Source organism: Rhagoletis zephyria, unplaced genomic scaffold (assembly GCF_001687245.7).
Source record: "Rhagoletis zephyria isolate East Lansing unplaced genomic scaffold, Rhagoletis_zephyria_1.1 Rzeph_scaffold_00102, whole genome shotgun sequence".
Taxonomy (NCBI): domain Eukaryota; kingdom Metazoa; phylum Arthropoda; class Insecta; order Diptera; family Tephritidae; genus Rhagoletis; species Rhagoletis zephyria.
Genome location: NW_016157186.1, coordinates 347,692 through 360,965, shown reverse-complemented (window position 1 = coordinate 360,965; position 13,274 = coordinate 347,692).

The window sequence follows — 13,274 nt, the reverse complement described above, 5'->3', positions numbered from 1 at the left end:
GCTCAATCGTCCTTTATGCGACATACTATTTTCTTCCAGACCTAACGATCTTCCCTCCGCTTTGGCTTTAGCACAGGAGCTTGAATCAAACCAAGCTAGGTCCATGTATGCCCAGTCCTTTAACAGGCAATCAATTCAGAATCCCAGGCAGTATCCGTATTTACCACAGTACCGAGCGATCCAACCTGACCAACAACGACAAACTCAGACACAAAGGGCCGTACCAATGGATGTAGAGCCATCGCTCTCAAGGTTCAGACAGAACAAACCTCAACCAGTAAATAGTAATAATGGGAGGTTCCATCAAGGAACCTATCCAAGGGCTCCTAATCCAAATATTGGCAACCCGAGTGGCTTGTCTAACCGAAACACCACCCAGACCCTCAGTAGGGAAAGGCCAGAGAAAAGACCGCACGGGAGCGACCAGCAGGCATTACAAAAAGTTCAAAGGATAAATAACCTTACTCAGGAGCAGGACGATCCTGAGGGAGAATATTGGGATAATGCCAGTTACGACAATTATTACCAGAGCGAGGGTTACGAAGGATGTAACCAAGTTGAATACCAAGGCGAAGACGAAACAAATGACGATGTGAATTTTTTAGGACAAAATCCCTCTTGCCCTATATCGAGCGAACAATCGGAGGAAGAGGTATAAAATTCCTCATTGATACTGGTGCTGCGAAGGGCTACATAAAACAACTCAGCGACCTAAGGGGAATCAAACCCGCAAACCGCACCTTTACAGTCGAATCTATCCATGGCACCACTAGAATTGACAAGTATTGTACAATCAACATTTTTAATAAAAATACCAGATTTTTTATCCTACCCAGCTTAGACACCTTCGACGGTATCATAGGTTTTGACCTATTAACGGAAGTAAACGGTAAAATAGACCGCAAAAAAGGACTTAGTTATGACGGTGGACGGGAAAAACTCTTCCATCACTACTGCCCGGATGTTAATAAATTAATAAAAACGAACGTGAGCAAGTTGGATATTTCCGCACTATTGCAACAACATGCTAAAGTTTTCGCGGACCCCAACGAAGCTTTACCCTATAACACCAATATTTTAGGAACAATAAGGACCACCGATGACCTTCCAGTTTACTCAAGGAGCTACCCATACCCCATAGCTTCAGCCGAGTTTGTCAATAAGGAGATTTCAAATCTCTTGCGTGACGGCATAATAAGACCATCCCGCTCTCCTTATAATAATCCGATTTGGGTTGTAAGTAAGAAGGGCGTCGATGAGGACGATAATAGGAAGTCCAGACTCGTGATTAACTTTAGAAAACAGAACAACAAAACAGTGAGTGAGAAGTACCCGATTCCGGACACTTCTGTAATTTTGGCTAACATTGGAAATGCCAGGTTCTTTTCAACAATAGACCTCAAGTCCGGATTCCACCAAATTAAGTTAGCCGAAAAGGATCGAGAAAAAACGGCATTTTCGGTCAATAACGGCAAGCACGAATTCTGTAGGCTTCCCTTTGGCCTAAAAAATGCTCCCGGCATTTTTCAGAGAGCCATTGATGACGTATTAAGAGAGGAAATCGGTAAAATATGCCACGTCTATGTGGACGACGTCATAATTTTTTCAGAAAGTGCTGAGCTCTCTACAAATACCAGTATAACTGACATACTTTCTGTTTCTAAATTTAAGATATTTCAGAATACACAGTTTATTTATTTCATTATTAAATACCCAAAAATAGCTAGGATTTGTAATAACGTAAAGTTACTGCCCGTTATCCAAAATGGAAGAATTATTTCTTTGGAAACAAATGTTATAGCTGAATGCAACGGAGAATACATCCCCCTTTATAATTGTAGAGAAGCCATAATAGCAAACTTCTGCCGACCCTTGAAAGAAAGTCCCTGTGTACGACAACTACTTAACCAACATTCCGCAAAATGCAAATCCAAATCTGCCGATCACGTGCCCGCCATTGAGGAGATCGACGACGGCATAATTTTAATTAATGACCAGCCCGCGATAATACAAAACGAAAATTTGACAAGATTGACTAGAGGAACTTTTTTGATAACATTCAAAGGCGATATTACAATAAACACCACCACTTATAACAACTGGAATCAAGTAATGCGTTCCCATCCCGAAGCGGTACCCGCACAGCACGTTAACTTCACCGAACATATCGAGTTATTATCACTTCCACACCTACAAAGAATTAATATGAAAAACCTTAAGCACATAGCACACCTACGGAATCTTATTGATACTCGCTCAATACAATCAGGAAGCGCCTTGCTTTTAATCCTATTAGCCATAGCTACAAGCATAACAATATTTCTGAGGAGACGGCAAAGAAATATGGTAGTACTGAAGAATATCATAAAGGAAACCGCGGACGCTTTCACTTCAAGAGGGGGAGTAGTTAACACAGGTAACCACTCATCCGGCCAAGACACCGCTTCGACCGAATTTGCTGACGGCGCGTCTATAGCTTTGCACGTAACAACAAGCAAAAGTTCAATACCGCTTTAATAACGCATCCGGCCAAAACACCGCTCCCACCGAATTTGCTGACGGCGCGTCTATAGCATTGAACGTAACAACAAGCAAAAGTTCAATACTGCTTTAATAACTCATACGGCCATTCTGCCGACGAGACACTTATAGTCTTGCGCGTGGCAACAACAAAATAAATGCAAGACAATAAGCGGAATTGGCCCAGCAATTGCAAGTGCAGAAGTCACGCGGCTAATAACGTGCAGTAACTGAAATTAGGGCAAGAGTGTAGGTATTTAGAAGCTAGCGTCGCTTTTATGTAGTCAGTTATTTCAACTCATCCGCTGAGACCGGCTGCCCTTGGTAATCCAAGGGAAATAAAGAATCTTAAACAAAACTAAGTGGTTAAATCTTACTTATATATGGACATGTAGACATGGGAAAATTTGCGTAAACAAAGAATAGAGACCGGTTCGCATACAACTTTGGCGTTGCGTTGGCGTCGAATTTCAAAGCAGCCGTCCACATATCCAAAATTAGGCAACGCTAAGGCCAACACAAAGCAGAAAGATCGCTGCGTCGGTCGCCAGCTGTTGCAAATAAATAAAATTAAATGATTTTTTTTCCTTTTAATCAAATGAAGACAAGAAATATATTTTTCATGCTATTATTGATATGAAATATTAATTTATTTCTCGTTAATATGTTAATTTAGTGGCCAAAGGAGTCTCTGCCAAGCTTCATTGTAGAACGCATACTTTTAACGAGCGTTCTGTCAAACCAACGCCAACTACAAAGTCAACGCGAAAGTTCTATGTGGACCAGCCTTAATTATCAAATAGTAGTTTGTATTATCCTACATACATATATATGTATGGGGCTAAACCAGGAATATTCATTTGAAAATGCTGATGTCCTACTCATTTATAAAATGAAAGACAAACTAATGATTTTTATAAATATTATGTTCTCAAATCTCTGTCGTCTGTAGCAAACGACAGCGAGCATGTTGGCGCACATGTGCGCGGATATGTTCGTCGTGTGTAGCCACTGTAAGGTCGGTGTTATGCAGAAATTTTGTTTGGCAAACTGCGTGCAATTGTTGTTGCAGCAAACTCGGAGAGAGCGAGTTTGGCGACTCTCACAGCAAACTAATTTTGTTTGGTCAAACTGCAGCAAATTCGGTGTTGTCATATACAAAAATTTTAAATTTTGCGCGTTATGTACATCTGAAATTCTCATTTCGTGTTGGCAATAGCCATGAAAACCATAATGAACGTGCAACCCTGTGCCAAACTCGACATAACCACCTCCGAGCAAACTAAGCAGCCGCCATTTAATTTGGCAAACAAAAGTTTGTCTGCATAACACTGACCTAACTCGCCTCGCTCGTCTGCTGCTGCAAATGAGTGCCTCGCTCGCAACGACGCCTTCGCGAGGGCAGAGCTAATGAGGCCCTCGTTTGCTTGCCGCTCTACTCTTGCGCTGCTCTCGTTTGCTTACTCGCTCGCTGGCTGCTCAGCGCGTGCGCTCGTACTTAACGAGTGCTCATTTGCAAACAGCCTCGCGTGTTTCTCGTGTGTTGCGCTAGCTCAGAGCAAACTAACGAGCGAGCGAGGGGCTAAAATGAGGCAAGTCCGAACCCTGAATAAGGTAACTGAAATATGTATAATATATATACATTGTATATCAATATGGGTATCAGACTAAAGAAAAATTTGACATATTAAGTCTAGAAAAAAGAAGTCTGATGAATAGATGTGGTGATCTCCGAAATAGCTGCTATAACTTCTACCGCTAGACTTTGTTGCTTTTTCAATTTTTCCTAATAAACAATCGTGGTACAAAGCTCAATAAAAATATTAAAAATAACATTGACAAATACATAGTTTAGGAAGGGCCTGCCTAAAACTATACAAAAAACCAAATAAGCAAATAGATGTACATATAGAATTGACAACAACAACCACGCTGTCGAGTTTAAATAGCGGCAAATCAGCTGCACTTGATAGTAGTTGGTTGAATAAGGAAAATGAATTAGCAACAAGAGTTTACGGGATGTACATAGCTCAGTGGTTAACGCTTCTGACTTTGAACATCGAATTCGCAGGTTCGATCCCTGCTGAAGTCTAGAAAAAAAAAGTCTGATGAGGAGATGTGGTGATCTCCGAAATAGTGCTATAACTTCTACCGCTTAGACTTTGTTGCTTTTTCAATTTTTCCTAATAAACAATCGTGGTACAAAGCTCAATAAAAATATTAAAAATAAAATGTTAACAAGCCACAATAACATTGACAAATACATAGTTTAGGAAGAGCCTGCCTGAAACTATACAAAAAAGCAAATAAGCAAATGGATGTATAGAATTGACAACAACAACCACGCTGTCGAGTTTAAATAGCGGCAAATCAGCTGCACTTGATAGTAGTTGGTTGAATAAGGAAAATGAATTAGCAACAAGAGTTTACGGGATGTACATAGCTCTGTGGTTAACGCTTCTGACTTTGAAAATCGATTACTCAGGTTCGATCCCTGCTGAAGTCTAGAAAAAAGAAGTCTGATGAGGAGATGTGGTGATCTCCGAAATAGTGCTATAACTTCTACCGCTTAGACTTTGTTGCTTTTTCAATTTTTCCTAATAAACAATCGTTATACAAAACTCATTAAAAGTATTACAAATAGAAGGTTTTTATTTCGTCTTTAGACAGCTAAAAACCTGTACTATTTAATAAAATAATAAAAAATAACATATTTTTACATATATCTTTTATTCATTCCATTAAAATTTACCGTTTTTCGAAATTTTGATTTACAAATTTTTTTTCTGGAATACCGCTGGGACATCCTGTGTTCAATTTTATTCCAAAATTTTTAATCCTGTAGCTCTCTACTATTTATGTGGAAATAAAAAACTTCAAACCAACATTTTATTTCAAAGAATATATGTTTGACATTACCCAGCAAAAAACACGATTACCATAGAAACGAATGTGGAAACGAGCTAGGCGATGGGAATCGCTTACCCTTTCGCTTCAGGAAGGCCTTATTTTAACATGGGCATGTCATTGGCGGTAAGCCCTTACCCGCAGCATTACCTTCAAACGAAGGGAGAACGCATGGATAAACAGAATCCAGAGAAGCGAACAAAGAATGCCTTACAGAGAAACTAATGTAGAATGCCCAGATGAGTACATACTTATTTATATTATATCAGAAAATGTCTTAAAAGATTAAATTTAATTAAAATTTTTATAAATCAGTTTTTATACAAACATATTTATGTATTTGGGTATTTAGATTTTACTTAAAAATCGGTATGTACATACATGCATATTTAATTAAGCTTAAAATTGTACTTCCTCACTCATGTACTTCACTTCATTGACTGACTTCAACTTCGCTGCAAATTGAACAAAGCAAAACATGATTTTTATGCGAGACAAATTTCCACAGAAACTAACGGTAGGAAAAGATTTTTTGGATATTCATTCTATTTTTCAGCTGACTACGATGCAGCATTCTACGTTGCATTCCCCGAAATGAAGCAAAGAAGCGAAATAAAAAAAATATTGTAGGACATTCTACTTTGCATTCCCTGAAATGAAGCAAAGAAGCGAATTAAGAAAGAAATATTATAGGACATTCTACTTTGCATTCCTCAAAATGAAACAATGAAGCGAAATAAATAAAATATTGTAGGACATTCTACTTTGCATTACCGACAATGCCTAAAAGAAGCGAAAAAATGCGAAGGCATTATAACGCTATGCCTTCTAGAACACGTTACCACTAAAAGCAATTACCGATTTTTTGCTGGGTAGTTTCCGCGAGGAGCCTCCGCATGGCTATGCTCTTATTAATATTCTTGGTATAAAATTTGTCAACTTTAGTGGCTTCCTGGCGGCATATAACTAATTTTAAAGGGAAATTTGTATTTAATTATTTTTAGTGGATAAATTACCTTTCCAAAAATTCCAAACACGTCCTCATTGCAGACAACGAATTTTTGCCCACTTAAGCGGCACTGTGCGTAGGCTGGAAAAGCGCGTAGTTGTACCCCTGGCGGTAACTACTTGTTTCTTTTCCTGCCTTAATAATTTAATAAATGAGTGTTTTTTTATATAGTTAGCGCAGAAAATTGAGAATGTTCGCTGAGTACAGGTCGGCTTAGAAAAGTCAAAAGTACTTGTTGAAGAGATGGTTCGCAAGGTGGGAGAGCTTTACATTAATTTATGCCAAATTTGCCTGGTAGTATTGCAGGTTGTTTCCACAGCCCACCTAGTATTTACCGCCTCAATGAATTCAGCATTTAATATCTGTTTGAAGGAGCCTAGAAATTTACTTCTATCCTTTTCTTATCGTCACCTACACATGTAGTTGCCAGGAATCTATCTGGGCCCAGAGACCCTTTTTGATGCCAGCATTTTGAAAACCCTTCTGCACTCTATGGCTACTTTGGACATTGTTCAGTAAGAGTTTATAGATTTTATAGCCGCCTGGCGGTCAGAATAAATAGGAATTGGCCGTTCTCGAGTGCCGGAGATTTTGAGCTACCGAGAGGCCTCAATTATGACGTTCAGCTCTACTTGAAATACGTTACAATCGTCCGGCATGCTACAAGCCCTACTCTGTACCCATTTCACTTTGGTGCAGGCCACCATAAGTTTATTGTATAGAATAATCACAAGCAATTTGACCTCGGATGAGAGAGTAAGTTCTACCCCGTTTAAGGTGGGAGGTTTGGATATAGAAATTGTATACCTCCTCGTGAAGAGTACCATCTCGGTATTGGTATGATGAAATAATTCAGATTTTAACTCTGCGGAAAGTTTCTTTGGCAAAAAATTAGTATCATAACATTTTAAAGAGGTGCAATTTATTAATCTAACACCTAGTTTCAATATATCAATAACTACAGCTAATTTGGGTAGTTAGGCTTAGTACCTAGACTAAGATATGAAAAAATAATAAAAAATTCCATCACGTAAATTATCCGAGAACTTTCCTTTTTAATTTTCCCTTGTGTTACAGCGTATTACAAGCTTGGACTTTGAATTTCCATTAGTCTTTCTGATTTCCTTAGTCTTAAGAGGTATTTTTAGCTAACACTATTATATTTTAAGTAAATATTTTATTTTATATTAATTATTATTTGTTTAATGAAAATTGGTAAACATCTTGAAATATGCTTGTCTAATGTTGTGACATCAATACAAACTTTAATGAATTACCGGTAAATAAGGTTATTATACGAATCTTTAATCGCTCCTCAAATTACTGCGGTAGGTTAACTTTTTTAATCTTTTTATTTTTTAATTTATATAGTATGCATCTTTAGAAAACAAAGAAAAGCGTTTAGCTGAAGACCTTATTCTGTTCACCCATCCATCAGCGCTAAGCATTTACCATTAAAACTGAATTATGAATTAAAAATACTTAAGTTTAAAAGGCAATGGCAAGCCTCTCAGTGTATTTCTGCCATGAAAAACAGCTTCTCATAAAAATACAATCGCCGTTCGGAGTCAGCGTAAAACTGTAGGTCCCTCCGCTTTGTGTGACAACATCAAGGCGCACGCCGCCAATCGGAGGAGAAGCTCGGCCAAACACTAACATATGTGTAAGCGCCAATCTACTGTTGATTATATAGAAAAACGTTATATGAGCAGATTAAAGGAATTGTAATTTTTAATTTTTTTAAATTTGTTTGAGCAAAATCGGACTAGTGGTTCTCGAGTTATGTCAAAAAAACACCACCAAAGGTGACAATTTCCCCTATATGATAGTTATATATATATCTCGATTTCTAGACGTGACCCAGCGAAACGCCGGGACACGTGTAACTTGTTTTTGACCGATATAACATTTCCCGTTGGTTTCATCACATCCCGATTTTGACTGTCGCATAGTGTTATTATTAAGTTTAAAACTAATTAAATAACTAATTAAATAGAATTATAATGTAAACTTGTCAAACCTCACCCGCTTCTCTAACGGCCGGTTTTTCAATGCTGATTTAAATTCAGTTTAAACAAAGTTTAGTAAAGCTCAGTTTTAATTTGAGCTAAGTTTAAACTACTGACTAGTTTTGCAGTGCAAGCCGCTTCATAGTTTAGTTGTTTTGTAGGGCAACATGGTTTTTTCTTTATGCAGATAAAAAACTTCAGCTATTTATTTTCACTTATTATATGATCGCGTTTAAAGTTCTGAAAGATTATAGACGGATATTTAAATAATTTGTTAGGTGCTTCATGTGTTGCCCGGCCAATTTTCCCTATGCAAGTAAACTCCAACTCAAGTTCTTCTTCTTCTTTTTTGGCGCTGTAACCGCCTAAGCGATTTTGGCCGAGTTCAGCAAAGCACGCCAGTCGTTTCTCCTCTATGCCAACTGACGCCAATTGGAAACGCCAAGTGAAGCCAAGTCCTTCTCCACCTAATCTTTCCATCGCAGTGGGGGCCTCCCTCTTCCTCTGCTACCACCAGCGGGTTTCGAGTTGAATACTTTCAGAACTGGAGCGTCGGTGTCCATTCGAACGACATGACCAAGCCAGCGGAACCGCTGTATTTTAATTCCCTGCACTATGTCCATATCGTTGTAAAGCTCATACAGCTCATCGTTCCATCGTCTGCGGTACTCGCCGTCGCCANGTTAATGCTGGTTCCCAAGTAAACGAAATTCTCTACTTTCTCGAAATTGTAACTGTCAACAGAGACGTGGGTGCCAAGGCTCGAATGTGCTGACTGTTTGATGACAGGAGATGTTTCGTCTTGTCCTTGTTTACCACCAGATCCATTCGCTTTGCTTCCCTATCCAACTTGGAAAAGGCAGAACAGACTTCGCGGTTTTTGTTGCCGATGATGTCGATGTCATCGGCATAAGCCAGCAATTGAACGCTCTTGTAGTAAATTGTTCCTGAGCGGTTCAGTTCTGCAGCTCTTATTANCCAATTCTGACGGAGCTGGTGGTATTGCTCAACGTCATTTTACACAGCCGTATGAGTTTTGAGGGGATGCCAAATTCAGACATAGCGCCGTACAGGCAGCTCCATTTAGTGCTGCCAAAAGCGGCTTTAAAGTCGACAAATAGGTGGTGAGCGTCGATCCTTTTCTCGCGGGTATTTTCCAAGATTTGGCGTATTGTACCTGTCTATGGTGGATTTGCCAAGTCTAAAGCCACACTGATAAGGCCCAATCAGTTCATTGACGGTGGGCTTCAGTCTTTCACATAATACGCTCGATAAGACCTTGTAACCTATGCTTATAAGGCTGATCCCGCGGTAGTTGGCGCGAATGGCGGGGTCACCTTTCTTGTGGATTGGGCAGAGCACACTCAAATTCCAGTCGTCGGGCATGCGTTCATCTGACCATATTCTGCAGAGAGTTGATGCATGCACCTTATCAACTCCTCACCGTCGTACTTGAATAGCTCAGCTGGCAGGCTGTCAGCTCCAGCGGCTTTGTTGTTTTTCAGATGCGTTATTGCCATACGTGCCTCGTCATAGTCAGGCGGTGGAGCGTCGAATCCGTCATCATCGACTGCGGGCTCGGGTTCTTGTTCTCCGTAACTTTCCGTGCTGCTACCATTTAGTAGGGCGGAAAAGTGTTCTTTCCATAACTTAAGTACGCTCTGGACATCAGTTATTTACTACGTCGCCATTATTGTTCTTACTGGAGTACGCCCCGGTCTTTAAACCTTCCGTAAGTCGCCTAACTCTGTGGTACAATTTTCGGGCATTCTTCCTATCGGCTNAGGCGGTGGAGCGTCGAATCCGTCATCATCGACTGCGGGCTCGGGTTCTTGTTCTCCGTAACTTTCCGTGCTGCTACCATTTAGTAGGGCGGAAAAGTGTTCTTTCCATAACTTAAGTACGCTCTGGACATCAGTTATTTACTACGTCGCCATTATTGTTCTTACTGGAGTACGCCCCGGTCTTTAAACCTTCCGTAAGTCGCCTAACTCTGTGGTACAATTTTCGGGCATTCTTCCTATCGGCTAGCTCTTCGCACTCACGTATTTCGGCCTCTCTCTTCTTAATGCGGCAAATACGTCTCGCTTCCCTCTTCAGATCCTTATAGCGCTCCCACATAGCGCGCGTTGCGCCCGATCGCAGCGTGGCCCTGTAGACGGCATCTTTTTTTTCTGCAGCTTCCTGACACTCCTCATCGTACCAGTTGTTCTTTCGGGCTCGCTGAAATCCGACTACTTCTTNGTTTGTTGAAGAGTGCTCTCTGAGAGTAGGTGTGAGAGTCGAGTAGCGAAAGCGCTGGCTTTCTGTTGTGATAGCAGCTTTTCGACGTTAAGCTTTCCTTGCATATTTGGGCGCACATTTTTTGCTGCACAGAGGCGGGTGCGTATCTTGGCTGCAACAAGATAGTGGTCCGAGTCGATGTTTGGGCCTCGGAGTGTGCGTACGTCTAAAACACTGGTTTGGTTGGTTTCTCGTTTTTCGATCCGGAGACAGCCACGTAGCTTGATGGATCTTTTTATGCTTGAACCTAGTACTGCATACTACCATGTTTCGGGCCCCGGCGAAGTCGATCAGCCTCAATCCGTTGTCGGACGTTTCGTCGTGGAGGCTGAATTTTCCGACGGTGGTTCCAAAGATCCCTTCCTTGCTCCCCCTGGCATTGAAGTCGCCAAGCACGATTTTGATATCATGACGGGGGCAGCGCTCGTACGTGCGCTCCAAGCGCTCATAGAAGAGATCCTTGGATACCTCACCCTTCTCTTCCATCGGGGCATGGGCGCAGATGAGCGAGATGTTGAAGAATCTCGCTTTGATGCGGATTGTGGCTAGACGCTCGTCCACCGGGGTGAACGACAGTACTCGGCGACGGAGTCTCTCTCCCACCACAAATCCAACTCCGAATTTGCGCTCCTTTACATGGCAGCTGTAGTAGACGACGCAAGGCCCCAGACATTGCTTGCCTTGCCCCGTCACACGCATTTCTTGGATGGCGGTGATGTCAGCTTTTGTCCTTACGAGGACATCAACCAGCCGGGCAGAGGCACCTTCCCCATTAAGGGTCCGGACATTCCAGGTGCATGCCCTCAAATCGTAGTCCTTTAAACGTTTGCCGTGGTCGTCATCATAAGGGGGGGTCTCATCCGAGGCTTTGCCTTGCTTCTTCACTGGAAGTGGTTTTTACGTGGCGGGTCCCAAGCCCAGCGCACAACCCATTGCTGGGACGGGGGTGGTTTCGCAACCAAATACACGTTTATATAGCGAGCCGCTTGCTCTAAGCAGACACCCGCTTGCAGCCGCACCTAGTGGTGAATAGGCGCTGCAGACCTCAGTGAGCTCTTAAACCGAATAAGTCGGAGTGGCCCCACCGAGCTCCCTCTCTTTCTGCCGTGACCCAAGCCTCAACTGGGATTGGTTACCGCATCTCGCACATGGGTTGCTCACGTTGCCCAGAGTGCGCGAACGAGGACGCAAGAGTGGGGATTGAGTATAGCCATGCAACTGTAACTGCATACCTAGCGCAACGACTATACCCCATTGCACTCCCCACTCAAGTTGAATTTGTTAATTTTCTTGTGCACAATTTTCATCTTTTGACACTATTAATTTGCAAATTAGAATTAACATCAGTGATGGGTTCTAACATCACAAAGTAGTTTTTGTCAAAATTGCAGATAGAGCGTATTGAATATAAGCCCTCTATATTTTACATTTTTATATCGTTAAGTTATTGGAAAATTTTTGCTGCGTTCGCAACAATTTGCATTTGTATTCCAAAAGTGCGCGAAAACCAATCAATCAACTTACATGATCTCGGTTCCGATAAGAAATAATCAATAATTGTTTATACCCGCGTTTTGGCACTGAGTTGAGTGTGCCAACATTAATAAATATGCAGATTACATTCCGTGCATGGGACACTCTTCGAATATAGCAGGCAATGCAGCGCATGCACTCACGCAGTCCTTTTTCAACTTTTTAGAAGAGCTTTTTGTTTTTTTTACAAGTTCAACGGCACGATATGAAATATTAAGTGCCAACTTATCATCGATTAAAGGATCTAATAGTGTCAAACGATTAAGTGACACTCGCTGGTCATCTCGTGCCGATGCTACAAAGTCAAAGTTGGATTTGTTCCCATCAGAAATGCATTATGTTCAATTCGAGATGACAGTGAACAGAAAGACGTAGTGAGAAGTCAGGCTCGGGGACTAGCAAAGACAATGGAATCCCTCGAAACAGCTATATACGTTATTTTTTGGCATGACATTCTTGAAAGGTTCCATTTAACCATCAAATCTCTTCAGAATCCTGCAATCACCCTGCGGACTGCTGTTAACAGTCTCGTATCTTTGCAGTCATTTGTGAAATCCAAAAGAGATACGTTTGATACGTACGAAGAAGCTGCGAAAGATTTGTCCGAAGTCAGCGACTATGAAAATGTCCGAGTGAGATCAGCAAATGTTCGCTTGCAACCCCTTGGCTCTCAGGTGTCGGCAGTACAACTTTCAGCAAGGGACAAATTTCGCACCGAAGCTTTTCTCCCAGTTATTGATAAATTGACAAGTGCACTTGAAGACAAAATTTCATGCTACAAGCTGGTCTTTGAGCGATTCAATTTTATTGGTGAGCTAATGCTCATGGAATCAGAAGACATCAATTTGCATGCTAAAAAGCTTGTGGAAACATACCCAAATGATCTTGAATCATCTTTAGGGAACGAGCTCATACAACTTCGAGATTTCGCGTACCTTCACGAAAAAAGAGAGAACGAATCAACTGAGCTGTTTTTGTACCGCATCATCAAAGAAAACAATCTTCAGTCTACA